The following is a 22830-nucleotide window of genomic DNA, read 5'->3' on the forward strand; positions in this document are numbered from 1 at the left end:
AACAAGGCTTCTCCTGGGTAAGGAAGGCAATAGGCTGGCACTCTGGAGACCTGTGCTTTTTTGCATGCAGCAATTGAAACAGATATTTGGTAGAAATTCAGTTTTCATCTCCCATTAGAGAAATGAAGCAAAGATCTGTCACCTGGAAAGCTTCTTATTGCCATGTAGTGATTTTTTAAATGTACCTATTAAGCCACTGTGCCCCGTATCAACAAGCTTCTGCCAATCTGTACCTTAATAATGCATACTATTTCACAATTTATTTATTGCATTGTGAGGTAAGTGGGCTCAATTGTAGAGTAATAAGCTCTTCTGATTTAGAGGGATTAATGTTAACATGCATAGCCAGGGAGATTTGGCAGGGTAAAACACTATTTATTTTTCCTTTGCTCAATTAAAAATGCTGATGCTTATTACACTTTAAAGAATTTTGTAGTATGAAGGGCCTCATTTGTGTGGATATAAAATTTTGGAGACAAATTAAAATCTTCCAGGCATTATTTTGTCATATATTCATTGCAGCAACAAATTTTCTTCTATAGTTTATGAGAAACATTGTGTTGGGCAGAGAATAAGGCAGCTTGTATAGAATTAATGAACTAGAAATACTAATGGAAAGGATGTTCACCTCATACTTTGTAAAAATGAACAAGAATAACCTTTGTTAGGAAAATAATCTATTACAAATGTATTTAATATTACCTAATCTTAATAACTTGGTATTGCTATAGTGTTCTTTCATGACATTGTGGGACATAGAATCATGTTCCAAAAATTAATTTTGAAATATTTAGAAATACTTTCTAGCATTTTCATTTGACTTTGTCCCACTTTGTGGTTGAATTTTAGATATCGGCCTAGCAATAGACATGAAACTTATTTTTTTTTTACTTCATTAAAGCTTCAACTTCCTTTCAGACCAATCACATGAGCCATTTACTACATTGCTTGCTTTAAAACCATACAGATTAGCACTTAATTCCAAAGCTGACTGTGATATGACACACTCCTTTTGAAATACACATCATCACAGCAGTATTGAAACCAGGACAACCTTAGCATTGCTTCAAGGAAGAAATTTTTTACAGTGAGGATGGTGAGGCACTGGAACAGGTTGCCCAGAGCAGCTGTGGCTGCCCCCTCCCTGGCAGTGTTCAAGGCCAGGTTGGATGGGCCTTTGGGCAACCTGGTCTAGTGGAGGGTGTCCCTTCCCATGGCAGGGGGGGTTGGAACTAGAGGATCTTTAAGGTCGCTTCCAATCCAAACCATTCTGTGATGCTATGATTATATGAGTAGCATATTTAACTTTTTGGCTAACCTTCCCCTCACCTCCCCACCCCACCCCACCCCCTCAAATCTGATTTAAGTCACCTTATACTACAATGGTAGTGTCTAGTCATGGTCGATGAAGCACTGCATATAAAATGGGAAAGAATCATGCCTTAATTTCATGGGAGCAAGGCTCTTTAATTGTTTCTTAGCTCCCTTGGAGAAACATGGACTATTACCTTCTCTTGTCTTCACGTTTTCTATTTTAGCTAACTGCTGCCTTTGTTGAAGAGGTTCTACAGCATTGTTTAAGAAGCTGTCAAACTGTGGCACTAGATTTTTGAAAAGAAACATGCTGACTATGTGGAAACAAAGCTGGAGTGAAAATAACAGCAGAGATAAAAGAATTAGCACAAATGACAGGGACTTTGGTGGGGCTGTCTGGTAAAAAGTAGCCAATTCATAGAGTGCCTTCCTCTTGTGTAAAAATGTGAGGGAGAGACCTCTCATTTTCCATAATTATTTTTATGTTTGAATGAAAGTAATCCCTGATGCTACAGGAGCTCTCAGATCAAAATTTCCTTAGCCAATGTTATTCCTATAAAATATGCTCACTTAAAGATGGTCTTAGTCTTCTGCAAAAAGAGGAGTTTAATTAACGCCTGGTGGGGTGAGGTATAAACCTAAACTATACAAAAAATGGCATTGCAGAGATACCAGGCTGGATGCTGGGGGTCAGGGAAAGAATAACACTGTGGGATCTGGACCACCAACAGAAATGTTTGTGCCTGCTCTGCTGATGTGGAAGTAGGTGGATTGATTAGCTAGTCCTTGTCCTCAAGCTGCAACTCTAAGCAAGCAAGCAAGCCGCTTCTGTTTTCCTGAGTGTGCCTAGTTTCCCCATGTTTCCTCTCTCATCCATTACCCTGTAACTGTCTCAGAATTTGTATTTTACCAAAATCCAGGAGATTGGAATTTGGTAAATTTGGAATTTTAACGAAAAGGAGAAATTCTGCCCCTCACCCCTCCCTAGGATATTCTATGTTGGATTTTCAATTTGATGATTCAGTAAAATATTGAGGAGAGGAGAGGAGAGGAGAGGAGAGGAGAGGAGAGGAGAGGAGAGGAGAGGAGAGGAGAGGAGAGGAGAGGAGAGGAGAGAGGAGAGAGGAGAGAGGAGAGAGGAGAGAGGGAGAGGAGAGAGGAGAGAGGAGAGAGGAGGGAGGAGAGAGGAGAGAGGAGAGAGGAGAGGAGGCAAATTCCTTCTTGCTAGAGTTCCTGTGCTCCCTGAGAGTACAATGAAGAAATCACAGCTTATGCATCACAGGAGAACTGAATATCAAAGGGCTGGTTCTGTTTGCAGAAGTTTCTACCTGATGCTTCTCAGCCATGTGGTCAGTAGCACTTAGAGTCACTGCAGGGACAACACACAGGGAAAGATCAGCTCAGCCCTGCAGGTCAAAACTCTGTGACACAGAACAACATGAGATTGCTAGAGTAATTGCTTAATTTCCACTGAGTTCTATATATTGTCCTTTTCATGTCAGAAAAAAAGAACAAAATAATCTTTGCGGGAGATGAAAAAAGAGCGTGTTATTTTGAATAAATAATTCATTCTATTCTTGAAAAAGAAATGCTTAATGAGGCAAAGAGGAGAGAAAAATCCCCAGATAACTGGTTATAGTGAGCAAAAGGAGTGAAAAAAAGAAGGTAATCATCTGGTAGTGATAAGTTTTCAGGCTGGCAGTACTGGCAATATTGGAAAGTAACTGGTTTTCCCAGAAAATATAGAATGAAGCAAAACCAGACCAGTGAAAATACTTTTATAACATGAGTAACTAGCCTGTTTAATTGCTTTTCCCTACAAATATAATTTAGCCCACATATCTAATAAGTTTCAAAAAAAAAAAAAAAAAGAAAAAAAAGAAATGGGCATTCATAGATTGGCTGTAATTAAATCTCATAGCTTTAAACATAAGAACAAAGTAAGTTCATATATTTAGAAGAGATATTCCTCAGTTATCGCAACACAAACAATTCCAGATATTTTATTTGGCTAGAGTGAAAGAAGATTAAAATTAATTTTTTCTTGCAGAGAAATTACTCCATATTTCTTCAGGGTTGCATCTCCCTCGTTTTCTTCTCAAACATCTGCTATTGTCTCTGTCGAGTGTATCACTGTGAAAACTTACTCTCAGTCAATACAATATTCCTGCAGTCCTAAAGACACAGAAGACTAACAGTGAACAAGGTGTTATAGTTTTCCTGGTGGCTTTGTGATTTGTTTTCATTAACATTAAACCACTCAGGTGATGTTTTTCTTTTCACTGTCCTCTCTTAAAGGCATTGTATTTAAGATATTTTCAGGAATGTGCATGAAGTGGCTTGCAAATCTTCTATGATTCTGAGCTGAGATTATGAAATATCATAAAATGAAACTCATTTGTCAAATCAATGACTTCAAAATTAAATCAAGAAGTAATCTATTCCTAATAAAGTATGAGATGAATTATGAGGCTCCTTGCTCAATATATATGTTTTCAACTTTTAAGAATAAATAATATTTGCAGATAATTGCAGCAGGAGTAAAACTTTTGAAAGATTATCACATGTATTTTTCATAGCCTGGCTTTTACCAGGTTTCTGTGTGTGTGTGAAAGAAATGCTTTTCAGTTTTTTTGGTCATTTATAGATTATGGTTTTATTTTTTTATTATTATTTTATATGGGGAGCGTTTAATGATTTTTCCTATGTAACAAATGCAAAGTAATATAATGAGGTAAGTCAGAGAGTTGGAGAAAGGCCTCTGTCAAATCAACCTGGCTTTTTACTTTTCTTATTATCCATGTGAATGATGAAAGTTGACAAGGTGAACTAGCTGCTCTTTCCAGCCTTGATTCAAACAGAGATTCTTACACAGAAAGAGGTGTGAAAATACTTACCCAAATTCGGCCAATTTGTTTTGTTCATTAATCTGAGTAAACTGAAAATTGATCATCTAATCTGGTAGCCATGGGGGATTTTTAACCTTTTACTCTCATGTCTGCAAGCCTCTTGTACAAAAAGCTGTTCATCTGTTAACCAGCTGAAAAAATGGTTCCTTCCAACATAGACAAATGGCTGCCAAGGAATCTAAGCAGCAACATCAGAATACAGCAAATATGGCCCAGCACCGACTTTTACGAGTGCCTTGATGCCTCTTCAGGTCAATAGAAAGTCACGGATTCATTTGTATCTGCTTTTAATATCCTTTATTATTCATTGCAAACCACAGAGAAGATACCATATTTTAAGCAGCTCTTCCCACTGAAGTGGACGCTCTAAGTGGCGTGGTGGGACTCAGGTGCTTTAACACCGTGTTTGACGCCACTGCAGTAGGTTGAAGGCATCCTGCTTGTCCTCCAGCCTCCACTCTGGCAGGCCACGTGTCTCCCTCAGATCTTCTGTCAGGCCTGTGCTCAACTCAAATGGTTCCAGTTATTTCCAAATGGATCTTATGCTTTAGGAGTTGAATTATGCTTTCACTGTCTGAACTATTATTATTATTACTGATACAGAAGGATGCATTTTATTTATTAAAAGCAAACAAACAAACAAAACCCCTAAACAAACAAAATGAAATCAAATAAGGACTGTTCTAGCTTTCCATCTGCATCTAGCTTAAATTCAGATTATCATCCTGCGGAAATACCTTTCTGTAACCTGAAGACATGTTTGCAATAATTTGCAATTATAGTAGAGTGTATGGTCCTGCAAATATATACAACATGCCAGTTTATTGGACTTACTTAGATAGCTCTTATTCTGATTTTGCTCAAGCCTCTTTTAAATAAAACCCCATGAATAACAATTATTTTCAATCAGAATGTTAAAATTTGTATTCTAATAACTTTTCACTCTCCTTGCCTGTAAATAAGAATATGATTACCTTCAAGGAGTAAAGTTTAGATATATCTTCTGATCTAACTGGGTAGAGGTATCAACGTTTGAATATAAAAAAGTGTGATGAGTTGGGGCTGATTCTTTGACATGCTGGTGGTTGTCCACCCTTGCAGTCAATGCAAACAGAAGGCTTTAGAGCCTGACGGAAAATGGTCTGCGCTTTTCAGCATGGAGCCCTGGGTTGCATGTGTTGCCTGTGTGCCTGTGACCTGTTTGTAGGGAAGGAAACTCACATTTGTTCCTTTCTGCCAAGAGGAAATAGTGAATCCAAATTCCAAATCAATTACAAACTCTTAGGTATGAAATAAACACCTTAAAAATACCTACATATGTTTTGGTAGCTCTTTATGCTGACTCAGCCTTCAACTGGGGAGACTTCCCTGAATTCAGTGCAACAATGAAGGATTAAAATTGGTATTTGTAGTGAAGAAGTGCAATCAACAGGAATGAGGGAAAACCTTGAAGTTAGACAAGTGTTTATTTTTATTTTAACTATGAGCTTTGAACTTGTCTACCTCCTTTCTAGTCTTTCTGCTCTAATCCTGAGCTATTAGGTCATTTAAGTGCATTTGAAAATGGAGGTCTGAGAGTACAATTTATGACACGTGGTGCATCAGGCATGATTAACTTGCTGAGCTGTAGCTCTTTCTCTTCTTCCCCAGTGTTATCCACTCCCCTTATTTCTTGTCTTTTAAAGGAAAAGGATCACAAGCTGAGGTGCAGTAACAAGAGAGAGGATTTTTCTTTTTTGCTTTTGGTTTTTAATCCCTTTTGCCTTACAGGCAAGGAGACAGCTGCCTTCATTTTCTGCAAGAAAATAAAACTTCTGCATGAACCTAAGAGACCAGAAGATTCATCTGGGTTACAAAATAAGAAATGTACTGGATAAAATAGCTGTCAGGGCAGAGTGAAAAATCTGTTTTTATTTTCCTGCCATATTTGTGCAGAACTGTAGGGTTTGGTAGTGTTTTTGGGTCTTTACTTAGGGTTTTTTTTGGCAACCAAACTTAATGGAAAAAATTCACATGTCCTCTTCTGTACAGTTCTTTCTTGTTTGTGATCTGGACAAATTCCAACTGAAATCTGGAAGGAGGTGCACAAGACTTCTTCTAATAAGGTACTATGGCTGTATTCCCAGAAATTTGGCTCTGAATAGAAAACAGCAGCCAAAAAAAGATATTTTTGACTCTTCTTCCCTTGAATATCTGCACAGTATCAGGTAAGAAGCAAAAAACTTTAGCAATTCTATTTTATGTCATACTGAGTTATAGTGGGTCAAACCAAGGGATGAGGCTGAGTTGTTTAAACCTAATGTGTAGAGTCACTTGAGATATTATCCATTATCCAAGATCTTTGGCTAACGCTCAGGCATCCAGATGCAGACATCCAGGACTTGTAATATCTGTGCATCTGCCTGGGATGGCAACTAGAGTCCAAGCAAAATATGCCATGCCTAATACACGCCTAATACAACACTAGATGTTTACCTCAGAAACCCAAGAAACAATGTGCAGGTTGTGGATTTGCTCCACGTTTGCTTGGACTTCAAAGCATACAAATGCTATGTAAAATAGTTAATTTTTTCTGAATTTCACATTTGAACATCTTGCAGTAGGGCTATAAAAAAACTGCATTCCTGTTGCTAGTTGAAAGTACTAAGCCATATATATTAATCCAATATGTAAAGGAAGCAATTCATGGTTTCTATAGAATATATGTAAATGTCCACTCTTTTGACGTTTAAGTCCTAATGTGCTACTAAAAAGTACAAGACAGACTGTGCTACGAATTTAAGTACTTATTTTTCTTTGTTCTATTTTTGAGTCCCTTAGAAGCTAGGGAAATATTGTAAAAGGCAAAACCTAGAAGTAGTATAAAAGGAGCATAAAATAAGGAATAACTGTATTCTTAAGTGCCAGTCACTGGTTTCCTATTCTGTAACTTGCCTAAAGCAAGTATGATTTGGTTTTAAACCTATAAGAAATCTGAGATAAGACAGCAGTGAGGGACAGCTCGTAGTACTAACACCCAGATCACCAGGAGTCTCTCTTCTGTGGGTCCATAATCAATCAGCTTCAGGATGTATGGAGGGGAAATAGTCTTTCATTCCAGATGAACAAATACCATTCTGACAGGCAAGACTTATTGCTCCAGCAGCTGGTAGATATTTGGCAAACCTGCTTGTTTAAGGGGAAACTCACCATGTCTACTACCGGTCTTTTTATAACCTTTTAAAATATAAGTGGGAACAATGACCAACCTGTTATGGTTTTAAATGGAAGAATCAAATTCAGTTCTTAAAGTTCCCTTTAGAATACGTACATAGAAGACATGGTCAAAAAGATAGCGTGACAGGACATGGGATTATTTTTTTCTTGAATGGCATTTTCTATATTTTGACATAAAAATGTAAGCTGATGTCAGCCTGTTGGATGATATTGAGCATGGTGTCACTGACAAGCCTGACTGAAAGCCACTGAAGGAGTCTCTCTCTACTTCAACTGATTTGAGTGATAAGGTTTCAAGGTGATAAAAGACTCAGAAGTCTATCTTTAGTTATACATAACTCTCATTATTGGCTGTGACCAGTGAGACTAACTCACTTGTTTTTAATGGCTTGATTGAGTTTAAGGACTCATTTAGAAAAACAGAATGAATTTATTTAGTGTTTTGTCTCTTTCTGCTTTCAAGGTAAGAGCAGTCCCTTTGGTAGTGAGACTCTACCTTGTGAGCTGCCAGTTCTGCTGCTCTTATTTGTCCCTTGCAAGACCCGACTCTGTTAGTGAAACAACAAAACCACTGGGAGCAATAGCACACAAGGAGCCAGGAAACAAAGTCTCATTCTAGTCCCTTGGCTGACTCTTTTATATTTTCTTGATGGCACAGAGGAGCCAGACAATTGTTAAATGACACACCACGTGAGTTTCTCTCTCACCCAAGTGAGTTCCCCAAGTGCCATAAAACTACCAGAGTTAGCACCTTCCTGGAAATGAAGCAGGTAAGTGTAGCTCTGAGCATCATCGGCTGCTAAAAGCCCCGGGGCAGGGGAGGCAGGCAGAGGGCAGGAGGCTGCTTATCGCCAGGAGCACAGAGCTTTGCCTTAAGGCGGAGACTGAGGACCAGTTAAAGCTTTATAGGCCTAATTGGGATGGTGGCCAGCAATCCAGGTGGGCCAGAAATATTCCATAAAGCTCTTCTCTTTTCACTTCTGACCAAAAGAAACGGTGGTGAACAATAAAGATATTTTGCATTTCAGCAAACACACCTTGAAGCCCGGGAGAATGATTAATGGCATTACTGTATTTTTGTAACTGTTTTGTACATCCTTAATTAGCAGCAAGATAGATTTGTGGAGAGTACAAAATAAATAATTTCCTGTAATATAAATATTTATGTGACTGAAGTGCAGTGGTAAGTATCTTGGTAAAAAGTATAATTTGAAATTCTAAGTGCTGCTGCCTCAATGTCGACCGATACTTGAATTCTACTAATGAGAGCATATTCAATCGATATATTGTTAGCTTTCTATATTATCCAACAGGCAGTAGAGATTTATTGGTAGCGTTCTATATTATCCACAGGCAGCAAAGATTAATTGTTACTATTTAAATTTCAGTATTGACAGTATTTTCAACCATCTCTTGGGTTGTACTCATGCAGACTTCAAAGCAATCAAAACCAACTATGAGATGGTATAAAACAATCACTCAACACTTCCTTATTCTATGTGCTTAACCTCTCAAAGCTGTCTTGCCTTAAGAAATCACTCCACAGACAATAAATATGACTAAGTACATGCCAGAGCAACTCAGCAGCTGCATCACTGGATATATCCTGAGAAATTTTAATTTTTTTTTAATGTGTACTGAACTAACAGAAAGGGCTTTCTTTAGGACTTTTGTTTTTTAAGTGGGAGAAATTGCTTGAAGAAATCAGGAAAATGGAGAGGACTTGACTATACAAACAAATTGGCACATAGCTATCTCTTAAGAATAGGCCTAAATTCATGTGTAGTTAACAACTAGAAAATACAGCAGCCAGCTGATGGACTTTAACCGCTGTGATACCCACTGGAAGGGCAATGTAGCAGGGCACAAGTAATCCAGGAGGTTTCTGCAGTGCATTGAGGACAACTTACTAACATAAATGGAGAAGTTGACAAGAGGAGATGCTCTGCTGGACCTCACACTTGCAAACAAGGAAGAACTGGTCAGGAATGTGAAGGTTGGGGGCAGCCTTGACTGTACTGACCGTGAGATGGTGGCATTCAGGATCCTGGCACAAGGATAACTTACTCATGGTGGAAGAGGACCAGGTTAAGTAGCATTTAAACAAACTGAACATGCACAACTCTGTGCAACATTCAAAAAATGATGAAGTATGGACTAGAGAAATGGATAGTGAGGTGGATTGAAAACTGTCTGAACTGCAGAGCTCAAAGGTTTGTGATCAGCCCCACAAAGACAAGCTGGAGGCCAGTCCCTAGCAGTGCTCCCCAAGTGTCAATACTGGGGCAATACTGTTCAACATCTCCATTATTGATGTGGACAATGGGACAAAGTGCACCCTCAGCAAGTTCACAGATGATACAAAATGGGGAGTGGCTGATAGACCAAGTTGTTTTTCAGAGGGACCTCAATAGGCTGGAGAATTGGGCTGGGACAAACCTCACTCAACTAAGCAAAGTTCTGCATCTGGGGAGGAGTAACCCCCATGCAACAGTACACACTGATTCGATGGAAAACAGCTCTGCAGAAAAGGACGAGGGATCTGACCTGGTGGACAGCAAGGTGAACATGAGCAGCAATATGCCCTTGAAGAAAAGGTGGCCAGCTGTATCCTGGGCTGTATTAGGCACAGTGCTGCCAGCAGGTTGAGGGAGGTCATCTCTGGTGAGTCACATCTGGAGTGCTGGGTCCAGTTCTGGGCTTCTCAGTACAAGACAGATATGGACTCAGGGGAGCGAGTCCAGTGAAAGGCCATGAAGATGATTAAGAGACTGGAGCATCTGACATAGGAGGAAAGGCTAAGAGACCTGGGACTGAAACCTGTGTGTCTTTGCTCTTCCGCTCCTCAGGAAGCTGCAGCCTGCTTCATGCTGCACCACGCTGCTCATTACCCCCTCTATTTGCTTCAGAGTCCTGAATCGCACACGTAAGTGAAATCTGAGTCCTTGCCTTTGTTTGTCCTTTCACCTGTCATTCGATCTGTCCACGTCCTTATTGCTCACCTTGACCTAAATCTCACTGCAGTCTTAATAAAGGTCTGGCTCTGGCACTCAGGGGAGTTGAAACTTTTCTAACGCCTCTTTGAACCTGTGGCCAGAAAAGGAGCTAAAAGTAAACAACTAAATGATCTTAAACAGCACCAGAGTGGCCCAGAGGAGGTCAGGTCAGGTATTGGTGGCTGATAAAACTGTGCTGGGTCAATGTTTTTCTAAGAACTCTGTTGAAAATATCACAGTTTAAGAGGCAGTAATTGCTTTATCATCTTTGGCATTGCTTTCTCTACACCTGTTTCCTAAAGGAAACAGGATTTGACATCAGTAACAATAATAAGCGGAGCACCACAGCAAATATCAAACATTTAATTTCCTCACCCAAGGTATCATCTATAGCACCGCAGAACAATGAGCAGGAAAGTCCTGTTCTCCTGTCAGCTCTTAGCTTCAACATTTATAGGGAATCACAATGTACAGTTCAAATGCAAAGCAGCTGTAGTACTTTAATGAAATATTTATCTTTTTTCTTTCATTGCAGCTTAGTGTAGGAATAATAGATGCTGTAGACTATTTTCCCAGTGACAAAGGAGATCAAGGTTTCCGTATCACAATCTTAACCAGTACTTTACTACCTAGACCTGTTGCATGAGAATACAACCTAAGAATGTAAGAGGAGCCGCAATTTGATACCTAGCAAAGATTAAGAGTAAGTGTATTTGTCTCCTGGTATTCACCTAGCTTGATGATGTTTCTATGTATTTCTATATATCACACTCTTCCATTAACTTGTCTAGTGTCACGGTCAGGCTGTAAAGATTTTTATTGTCCACCACATATTTGACAAGGAATTCCACATTTATGCCTATTTTTTTATGCCTATTATTAATAATTTATTTAGTATGACCTCTTCTGTTTTGGGACACCACATCTTTTAAAAACAGAGCTTTTAAAAAAAAAAAAAAATTACTGTCTTATGTGAGACTGCAAATAACAAAGGCAGGTGTGGGTTTTCGGGCAGGTGAGTACCAGTCAGTGCAGCACATCCTCCTGTTAGGTGAGGTGATCGTGTAGCTCCACAGTCTGGTCAGATTCCTGGCCAGGAGATGTCTGGTTTGAAACGTACTGGATCAAATCTACCTTGATATCTCTGTCATGAGAAAGGAGGGACTAGGGAAATCTTCTGAGCAGAATATACAAGGTATGCTTCAACATTTTAGCTCGTAACAGAAGTTTGCTTTCAATGTTGATCTTCCATAAAAAAGATGTTGCTTGAGAGATTATTTCTCATTTTTAAAAAAGCTTGAAAGTAGTTAAAAAATTATTCATTGGAGTGTTTGGTCTAACTTAAGGATTTCAGGCACTTGAGGCTGTCATCCTTAATTTCTGGTAAGCAAGAGAGTTATCAAACATTTTTATCAAGAGCCTTCTGTCAAAGTGACCATTATATCACTGGAAGGCCAGGGCAGAGGCAAGAAAAGGTTAGTTACTCCATGAAAATTGAAATCTACATAGGAAGCATTATAATTGGTACTGAGGTCATGCTCTAGACATCAAATAATATTTTTGGCCTCAGTGTTCAGCTGTTCATCAAATTCTTTAATTAGCATTTCCGAGACAGCTACTGTCTCAACATTTATATAACTGCAAGAGTAATATGTTTGATTTGTTAATATTACTTTGATTTTATATTGGTTTGAAAGTAGAATTGCTTTGCATTTATCTGAATTTTATATCTGTATAAAAAGTTAAAAGTAGCCTAACTTTTAAACAAAGGTAAAACCAAAGAATTGGTCAGGGAACTGCCCCAGGTTTGAAAAATAAGCTGAATCAGTTCCCTCATGGCTCTCAATGTAGTCCCACAAACAGTGGTTGTCGACATGGCTGAAGAATAGTTAAATAAAGGGAAGGAGATGAAGGAGAGGGGAAAGTCTTTAAAATCTGCTCCAAATCATGGCTGAACGAACACAGAGCTCTTCTCGCCCTAGCCAGCGCTGCGCATTAGCTGGGGCAGAGCTCTGAATGAGGGTCCTCACTCTGCTTCCAGTGCTCACGCTGCTCAAACATGCAAGCTCTCTGACTGGGGCCAGGCAGATATTCACTTCAAAAACCCCAATCCAGGCTTTTCTAGTAGTAGTTGGGATGCTCTGTTTTGTAGCTGCCTCCTTCCCTTGATAAGATGCTGACATCCATACATGTAGGCAGCTGGGGCTGTTTAGCAGTCTACCGTCTTAAAAGTATCAGTTTAGCAATATGTAGCCAGAAAAATAAGAGTGCTGGATAAGCATGCCTGCTAGAAGTGCTTTGCCCTGTTAAAGCAGACCTGGTCAGGAGCCACCTGCCCTCCTGACTGTGGTGCTGCAGGAGCTGGCTGCACTCACCTGCCACCAAAGGAGAAAGCTCTCTCCTGGCAAAATCAAAGACAAAGAAGAGAGCTTCGTTTACTTTTTCTTGTCCAAAGGAGGACTGCCTTGGCCTAGATCTCATAAGAGGACTTAAGTTCATAGCTTGTTTGGTTAAAATGGGACTCAGTCAAGATTTATGTGAAAATTCATTCTGGAAGCACCTAGCAGACCTCAGGCTCTACTGCACTATGTCCACAAGTGTCTTAGTTTTTGACAGGACTGACCAGCTGGCAGAGCTGGAAATTAAGTGTTTCTCTGCCTATCTCCTCTTACCTGTCTCAAGTGCAGTAATTGCTCCCCTTCCTTGACTGGACAAGTTGCAGTGGTGGCATGGCACCAAGGCGAAGACGTCTTTCAGAAGCTGGTTTTGACCCTCTAGTTGATCTTGCCACTCCCTCATTTACTGTCATATTTGAATCTCTTGCCTTCTCAGTGCACTGCTGAATGCACCAAAGCATCATTTTTTTTTTAACAAGAAAAGGCAGGACAGGGTTTCAAAAAGTAATTCATAGGTATGCAGAGGTTGAAGTGTGGCAAAAAATGGAGCTAATCTGTGTTGGCCAGATATTTAACATACAGGACGGTACTGGTCTTTTACAGAGTTCACAGATGTGTCTTACAGAACTTGGTTTGTAAGCTATAACAGAACCTTTCCCCTAACAAATAATTTTGGTACCACTTCAAGCCATTTGTCCAGTGGGAGGGAAGAGGAACGAGGCTGTTAAAACAACAGACCAGGACGAGGGCTCTGTTTTCAAACCAGAACTGGATATCATTTTTAAAGTATGTTGTGGCCCAGAGGGAACATCACACACTCGTCCCTGCATTTGATTCCCACCCCATAAAAGCTGACTAAGAACAACACCTACCTGAGGAAAATCCCCTGGGATTCTCAGTCAGATGAATGGTGATAGCCAGTCTAACTAGTTTGTGCTAGATTTACATTGAGGACACCATCTCAGTACTTTCCAAACCATATAGCAAGGCTGAAAGGACTTACTGCGGCATTACCTTGGCTAGAGATACTCCCTGCTAAAAACATATATTGCACTTCAGGCAATTTTTCTTTCATTGCTATCAAAGCACCACAGAAACAGCACCAAGGGTGAGGATCTGGACCCCAAATTTCTCTAATGCTATTACTTGCTATACATTACGCTGTCATTTTTTGGCCAAATGTATTCATGACACTTGAGAGATTTACTAAAACCACTTCTCCTAAGCCTGTTCTTTCCTATTGCATTGTGTTAAAGCAATCAGCAGCAGCTTGACAGCTAGTTGGCTACCAGTCCTTGCTGGAGAGTGAATCACTCACAGTGACATCAGGGAGATTCCTAGCTATCATCTCTGAGATTTATTGATGTCATTACCGGAGATGATACATGACCACTTGGGAGAAGCAGTTTGAAAAGGTGTATGCACAGGTAGGTAGATGGAGGGAGACAAAACATTAGAATTAATTTTAAAGCTGAACTAGGTTTATTCTGCATGAATTTGTGCATGATGAATTGATCCTTCATGGGGGGCGTGAGCGGAGCTCTGTGCTGCTCAAAATACTTCTACTTTTGATTTCTGTGCCTTATATCTTTAAATATCTGAAAAAATGTGCCTGATTGCAGTAATGACAGCCATATCTTTTTCTATTCACAGCCTGTCAAAGGCTTACTGACTTTGGGGCTTGGGTGTGCAGTCTACCTAAAGATCCTGTGATTAATTTAAATACCCCTGCATAAACCCAAAAGTACAGTGCAGATAAAGTTCCAACAAACCCATGAATCTGCTGTGACTTTTTCTGAAGGCAGTCTATATCCTAAAAATACAGTGAAAATATGGCTCCCATAGCCATACAGCTTACTGTCTCTCCACAGGATATCATGGATTACATTCATGAGCTTAGTTTTCTTGAGCAAACAAGAAAAAATCTTGTCCTTCCTTCTTTCTTTCTTTTACACCACAAGTCTGATCCTCACAATTGCTGAATAATTTGGTTCCTTTATAATATGCCACTCATTCTAGTAGCTATAATGAATATTTAATAGAAATAGCAACAAGGATTGGATGCTTGCTAGAAATATCTTTTTTTTACACTGGAGGATATGGTAATGCATTTAAATGGCCTTCCAAAAGCTATTGTCAAGCTTATTTTAATAAGTCCCTGTTATTTAGTTCCTGATTTGTTACAAATATACAGTGCACTGAAAAAAATCTTTCCAGCCATGAGTGACTTTTTTCAAACAACAAAAGAGAAAAAAAGCCTCAAGTCACAGGTTTTTTTAATAAACAGACTTTGCCTTTTTAGAAATAGGCTTTTCAGCAACTACATTCTCTCCCATTTCAAACAAGCTCCATGCTGGAAAGCCTCATATCTCATTCCCCAAATACTTGCAACAATTCCAGTGTTTACTGATCACAGCAGGGATCCTTAATTGGACTCAATCACTTAGGCTGCAGGAAAAGGCCAATACCAGTGTATGCAAATTGAGAAAAACCACCCACAGAAGCAGACTGTGTCAAACCCCCAACCTCCCAAAGTCAGGATATGCAGATGCTCTGTAGTTCACACAGAGAAAGCACATGATTACATGGAGAGAAAAGAAATAAGACTGGTTGGTACTACAAATCAGAAACCATCGTCATAAAATAATATTACTTCATAGCACTTTTGGTCTCCTGAGCACAGAAATGCTTTGCAGAATAAAGTAATCATCACCCACTGGAGTAGTAGCCTTGTGCTGGGTTTAGATTAAATTCCCTGTTAGGTGTCTTTATAGGTGACGATGTATATTTACATAAACTGAAAGGCTACCTCCTTTGTGCTACAAAAGGGAAATGAACTGTGAGGTGCCTCTGGATAATTGTCATCTGATATTATGTTTCTAGAATATAAAAAAATAACTTTACATCAATACATTTATCTTTATTGGTATACAAATTCAAGAATTCTTTTCATGTATTAATGAAGGGACAGCATATTTTCTGTAATAATCTATGGCATTTCATAGGTATTCTTAGATATTGATGTGTTTTAATTTACCATTGTAAAGCGTATGCCAATCATTTTCTTTCTCTTTACGCGTCTCCTAAACTGAGGCACCTATATCCATACTAAGCTTCCAATATTACCGATCCTAACAGTAAGCCTGAAGAGTACTTGCCCTTGCATTGATTTAATTACTACAGCAAGTTTGACATGTCCAGCTTGGATCTAATTGTAAAGACTCTACACTAGGGAAAAATAAGTTATGACACTACAAGGAGATCTGTAGTCCCTTTCTGCCTCCTCCCATGGCTTGATAGGAATGCCCTGCCACAGGACAGACTGCAGATGTATCCTGGAGATGTTTTGCTCCTGTCCAAAGCTGACAGACTTCAGGAGGGCAGGATCTTGGCAGAGGAGAGTACCATCAGTCATCACCAGAACAAGGGTAAGTTACTTGTCTTACTTTGCTTTCAGGGCTGCAAAAAAACCCCAAAACAAACAAACAAACAAACAAAAAGAAAATTATTTACTAGGCACCTCTGCCTGCCTTCTCGTTCCTCATCCTCTCCGTCTTCTTCAGGGAAGTGGAGAACTGACATTTCTGCCAATATGAAACTCAAACTGCAAGAAAGCAGAGTGTCCAGCTTGCCTCATACTCAAAGATACTGGTGTGGTAGTACATGCGTGCCCTGCCCAGTCCTCACTTTGTCTTTCACGTCACAAAGTGAGGTCAAATTAATGCGATGAGGAACACTTGCTTTCATTTGGAGACTCACTGTTAAGGCAGCAGAGTTGGAACACGCTCTCTGCCAGACTATTTAAAGCATTGTAAGAACACCACAGCCCATGGTGACCTCTTTTCCTGCGCAGCCTGCATGTTTTCCTTACCTCAGCAATGCTCACTGAAAAATACCAATCTGACAAAACTAAAGTGCTTCACGAGAATTTATTGATTCTGTCCAAACCTTCCAATAAAACCAGATGGGAAGATGGGCCAACTGGCCCCGTCCCCTGCCTCATGTGTTTCAAATCCTCCCTGCTTTCCTGGAGTTTCTCCTCTCCTCCGCCCAGCTGGGGAAGTTTTGGTGCTTCCCTGCCCCGTTGCTCCCAGCCAGGTGGCTGCCACGGAGGCAGGAGGCACCGGCGTGGCTGGTGCCCGAGCTCCCATGCCCTGCTGACCACCTGCACGAGCGGCCAGGGAACAGCTACGTGCGTGGTCTGGCTTAGCTGTCCCCTGGGCTGCTTGGCTTTCTGGTCTTTTCCCCAGCAAGCTGGATAAATAAGGGGAAAGATGTTGGCTCGCTGTGCTGGACACCTTGCTGGCTCTAAAGCAGCTCAATGCAGTGAAATTCTGAAATCTTTCTCGTTAATATTATTTTGTTGTTTTTAAATTCTGATGCAAGATGACATTGCTCTCTAAGATTCTGTTCCTTGGAGAATTTTAGTTTTGATTCCCATTCTGCTAGGAATAGGTCAAGAAAATTACATTTCAATTATTTCTTGATAAAGAAGGATGTATCTTAAGCTTTCTCTCTACTGCTTCAAGAGATTCAAAAGAAGTAGATTCTTAGCAGGAATAATCAGACTTGGGAAAGCTAGTTGTGAAAATTAGAGATGATCTTTGTCTTTGATGTGCATCTTCTTCACCTTGAAATCGCAAAAAGATTTAGAAAATACCGTGGGTTGTTTTGTTTTGTTTTGTTTTGCTTGTTTCACAAGGCTTAGAAAAGACCTTTAGATTGGGTTGAATTGAAAGACTGATTATTTATTTTATTCATCTATTTATTTTTATTATTTGACAGTTTCCCAATGTACTCCTTCCTCCAGGATTTTGCCTGTTAAGTTACAATAAGTGCTTTTATAGTTAAAAAAATCTAAAGCAAAATCAAGCAATTAAATCTTCCTCAGACAAAATGTATTTTTAGTTATTTGGTTCTATGTTTTGCAGAGTGAAAGTAAGGACATCATTTCTTTCTAATTGAGTTCAATGGCTAAGCTTTTATTCTAATAGAGGAGTACTTATCTAAGCATCTGTCATTTATCAGCCCATTTGTGCTATGTACTGCTAGAACCATTAGCAAAATGGCAGGAGTGAAAGCCACTATCAGAGCCATTACAATCAGCAAATGAGTTTTCTTTTGGTTTGCATGTGATAATTCATTCGTCTGATCAAATGAGTTTGACCTTAGAAGTTCTTTGTATAAATTGTGTGGTACATGTAGGTTTTAAAAATTGTATTAAAGAAAATGCACAAACAAAAGTCTTGTTTAATCTTCAGAGTGGGTAAGTCTATGTTACAAATTGCTTCAATTTTCTGATAAAGTAATCAACTGTTTTCTTGGGGAACACATGAAAAATAATTTTGTTTTAGTAATAAATATGGATGCTCTTTGCACATTCTTTTCCTTGATATAATCCTATCTTGAAATATTATTTTATTTATTTATTATGTAGCACAGACACTGTCTGAAAATAATTTCTTTCTTGTCTGAGCACATCAAGAAATCCAGCATCCTTTCTTTTTTCAGTGTTTGTTCTTTCCAGCTTTGTTACTTCGGTTCAACAAAATGTGATGTTAACTGCCCTAGAGAAAGAAAAAAAATCTAAGTCTCTGTTTATCACAAGGCTGGCATGAAGTCAGCACAAAACAGAGAAGAAACCTTGCGTGAAGCTTGGCACAGGCCTGAGTCGCAAGGAGTGTAGAGAGACGCATGTCTCTATTCGAATAGGGCTGGAGGGGCTGGGGCAGGGATCCAGCCCCGTATGTCCCAGCAGTCAGCTCTAAGCCGTCACTGTCAGAGCTGGGTCTTGTCTTCATTCGCTCTCGGTTTTCCATTGTTGAACCTGAAAAAAGCTCCTTTCATCAAAACTGGGACATTCTCCCACAAGAACCTTTCAGTTTTGCCAAATAAATAATTTTCTATAATAATTTTCTCACAAGTTGTAAGTAGGAGAAAGGTTTAACCCAGCATGCGAAGCAGCAATTTTTCAACATTTTGATATTCAGCCTCCACCACGAGCATCTCCTCCGCATTCAGGGCCCCATCTGGCCAAACTCAGCAGGAATCAGGGGAAATCAGGAAGTGAACTCTAAATTCCCACCAGCTGGGCGGATGACCCAAGTCCTTCCACACAGCTCTAGGACCTGAGGAGTGCCATCACTTTCTGCTCCTCCGCGGTCAATGGACTGGGCAAGGCAGCCAGGCATTTCCAAAGGACGCTTTCCCCGGCAGGCAGGCCTGCTAGGTGTTCTGTAGTGGGATTTTATATACATAGTTTCTGTGCTCATTCCTCTTAACTCCCACATGAAGGGCACAGTAGGCATTTTTCTAATGAGCAGCTTTTATGTTCTCTTACTCTGAATTTAACTTCCTACAAATGGTCACTGTGATTAGAGAATATAACCCAACAGTGTAACAATCTGCACAATCACTCCCCTTATGCCAAATCCTGAAAAAAGTAATTCCCAAAAGAAAAAGGATACTGCCTTCTCCTCTGTGTTCAGTTTGCCTCATTAAAATTGTCGCAGCTCTTGGGATAATTAGGATTTTGTCACTTTTGCACCTCATTAGTTTGTTAATTCACAGTAGGAGATGTGTTCTGTAATGGCTTAAAGTATAATTCATTAATTGAGGTCAAACTCCCCTTATAAGCATGGAGATTGCTCCATCACTAGCCTAGCTAGCTGTCTAAATAGTGATACATTGCTCATTTCTTTGTTTGTCATAAAACATTGGTTATAGCAGATAAGAAAGAAGTGCCTTGTATTTGCCTTACAGTCCATTGTGGCATATTTCCCAACGGAGAAAAGAAGGATGACTAATCCTTACGTGCTCATGCGGAATTCAAAGCCCAGACAGTGCAATGCTCTGCTTAATGCATATGGTAAATTAGACCATTCAGAGAGGTGACCTAAAGGTGTATGCTCAAGGAGGAGCTGGTCTCAAGCTAGTAGCCATCGGGGTAATCACACAAACAGATGTGACAAATCTGATTCCCTCTCCGGAAGCGTTTTCATCCTTGTAGGATGTGCATGGGGACACTTAGGTGCCCAGTGATGATATGAAAACTGCACAAGCTAATCAGCAAGTTTCTTGAAGTATCCAGTTGGAAATAAGCTAACGATCTTAATGGCTAGACAGCTCTGAGCACGGGGACTGCAGTGGTTCAGGTACTCCAGCCCTGAGAGGCTTAAACTTCTTCTTTGTTAAAAGTACCCTAACCTCCGGGCAATAAAGTGGGAGATAAGGCAGCAGGGTACCTTCATGCTGTCTAATTGATGCTAGAACATAGTCCATCCAAAATTGCTAAATAAGGAGACCAGTTGGAGAATGAACAAAATGGAGTCTGACTCTGTTGCCAAGCGATTAGCCTAGTCTCTGGCAGGCTTGGTTTTTGGCCTCTGCTGAGAGGAAAAGAAAGCAGCCTGACTTATCCCAGAGTTAAAAGGAAAAATTAAATATGAATGAAAGAGAAAAAAACCAGCATGATGCACTGACTCTTATCATCCACTGTTTTGCTTATACTTACCTTCCCACATGCAGGGAAATATTTAAAGGGTTCACTCCTGCTATTATAGAGCTCTTTGCTTTCTAAAGGTGAGATGATTGTGTTTCAGCAAGAACAACATACAGATAATGACTCAACCTTTTTCTTGGAATTTCATGTCCATTATATGTCTTTTCAGATACCGTTGCCAGCAATGTTATATAATTTGATGGCACTCTTGATAGGGAGTAGTATTTTGGCTGTAATGAAGTGTATTATTCATTAGTATTTTATTGCTGATAGCTTGTTTGGTACTGAGAACCAAGTTCCCACTGTGTATCGTTTTCCTTTATTGCTGTGATTATCACTAGATAATCCAGTGTGATTCATGGATTAAATTTGATTTTATTGTTGTAGGTATTAAAGTGATAAATAACTGCAAAAGACATGGAGATTGCACTAATTTAAACTTTAATTAGGTGAACTGCTTTTACCAGTTTTACTTGGTCGTTTTCTTATTTCCCAGCTCTAGTGAGTATAATTGCAGAGGAAAACTAGCAATTAAAAATAATACAGAAGTATTGCAGCGATCGATAAATATTCACCTTAAACTTTATCTGTAACAGGCTCTATGCCTTGGTGAAGCATGCGTTACATCAATGGTCTAAGCCAACACTCCTGAGCTTGAGACTCCACACCATTAATCCCTTCAGTTATTTACAGCAACAGCTTCTTACCAGGATGGGCACGGCCAGGGGCTGACTCCTGCGTACTCTGCGGTGAGGGCACTTGCAGGGCTCCTCTGCGCCCCCAGAGCCCCACCTGGCAGATCTGCAGCGCAAAGGGACCAAGGGGCAGAGCAGGGAAGGACTTTGGACTGATTTACACAAGTGTGGAACTGAGTCATTCCCACCCGCTTTACAGGTGCTTTGGGGAAAAAAAAAATCTTCTGTTAACACACAGCTTTGTGATTACGAACCTTAGGCATCCAGACAGAACTGCCTCAATCCAAACTAAGAGGCTCACTTTTGTAAATTGGTCAATACCATATTACAAAATGCTTATTTTATTTCATTTTTGTTTTCACAAATGCCACTGAAAAGTTATTCCAAAATGTCAGTGATTGGGAAATATTTCCAGTTTTCAGTGCGATTTAAAGCCACTATCCATCTCTTTATTCTACATATACTACTTGTCTTCTAGTTGGGGTTCCTCTTTCCTGTATGCGTTGGAAATGTCTTCTGGAACCGAGCTTTCCAAGACTGTATCACACCGAAGCCTTATGGTTTTCCCTACCTGCCACTACACGCACAGATCCTTTTCCTCTTTCATCGCTCCCGATTGCTAAGGCTGCAGCTCACAGCAGAAGTTCTCACTGTGTGTTTCTAACGCTTACACGTTTTGTTCTAATGCAGTTTATGCCAGCCCTCTGGAATAGCTAGTTCCCTCTGTACACAGCAGTGCTCTTCTGCACTTTTAATGTTGGTGCACTGCAGTTTTGCTGCACCATTGTGAGTATTTTGGTTCTTACAAGAAGAAATGGTTGCATTGTTGTATGTCCTTTTCACCTGTCCGGGAAAGAATGAAGAAGGTGAAGGGGATTTAATTTGCTGTTGAGTTTACAACATTTCCAATTGACCTACGCTATTGTCTTTATCCCTGTAATTGCTGATCACTTTTTGATCCTTCCACAGTGCTGCATTTGTTATAAAAGCAGAATTTCACTTTTTGGAAGCGGGAGTGTTTTGTTGATCCAGAAGGCTTTGCTGGTGCAGCAGGATTGCATTCACAGTTACAGCTTTTAGCAGAGCATGATAAACATTCACACTGACTAATGGGAGGACATGAGAGACAACTGCTGCTCTGGGTGTATGGTTGTACAGTATGGGAGGAGGTAACACATGCTTTTTAAAGACGTACAGGTACAGCAAAGACAGGTATGGGATCCTCAATGGTTCTGCCTTGATCTGGAGTAGGAGAGAATCTGATGTATATTTTTTTTATAAGAATACCCATGATTTTCTTAAGGAATAATGTCTTAAATTTTAAAAGGTTGAGCACGTTTTTGTGTTTACAAGTCACTGGGCTCCATGGAATATAATTTGTTTAAATCAGTCCCCATTGCAGTTCTACCCCTTCCTCTTCTTAGGTTTTAATATTTTTGTAATGATTTTATTTTCAACATCTAAGCCTTACTCGGTGCTGAGGCAACTAGCTCACAGTTGCCCAGATGGGAATCCTTCTGGACATTCTTTAAGCGGCCTAAGGAGGCAGCTTGAGAGGCTTGCTGAGAAGAAGTGTTTGCGAGGACTTACACGTGGTCTCCTTGCAAAGCTGGGAGCAGACATAGCGCTGCTAGAAACAGAGGTCAACCTCTGCCCACAGGCCAAACCCAGTCTGCACAAACAGTTCAGCTGTCTGATGGCTGACTCCTTTCTGCCCTCTTCCCTCAGTGGTCCACGGCAGCATGACCCAATAGGCCTCCCCCTGATCACACTGCAGCTATACCGTCCAGAAATGAATACTCA

The sequence above is a fragment of the Balearica regulorum genome, chromosome 3 (assembly GCF_011004875.1).
Source record: "Balearica regulorum gibbericeps isolate bBalReg1 chromosome 3, bBalReg1.pri, whole genome shotgun sequence".
In the NCBI taxonomy this organism is placed as follows: Eukaryota; Metazoa; Chordata; class Aves; order Gruiformes; family Gruidae; genus Balearica; species Balearica regulorum.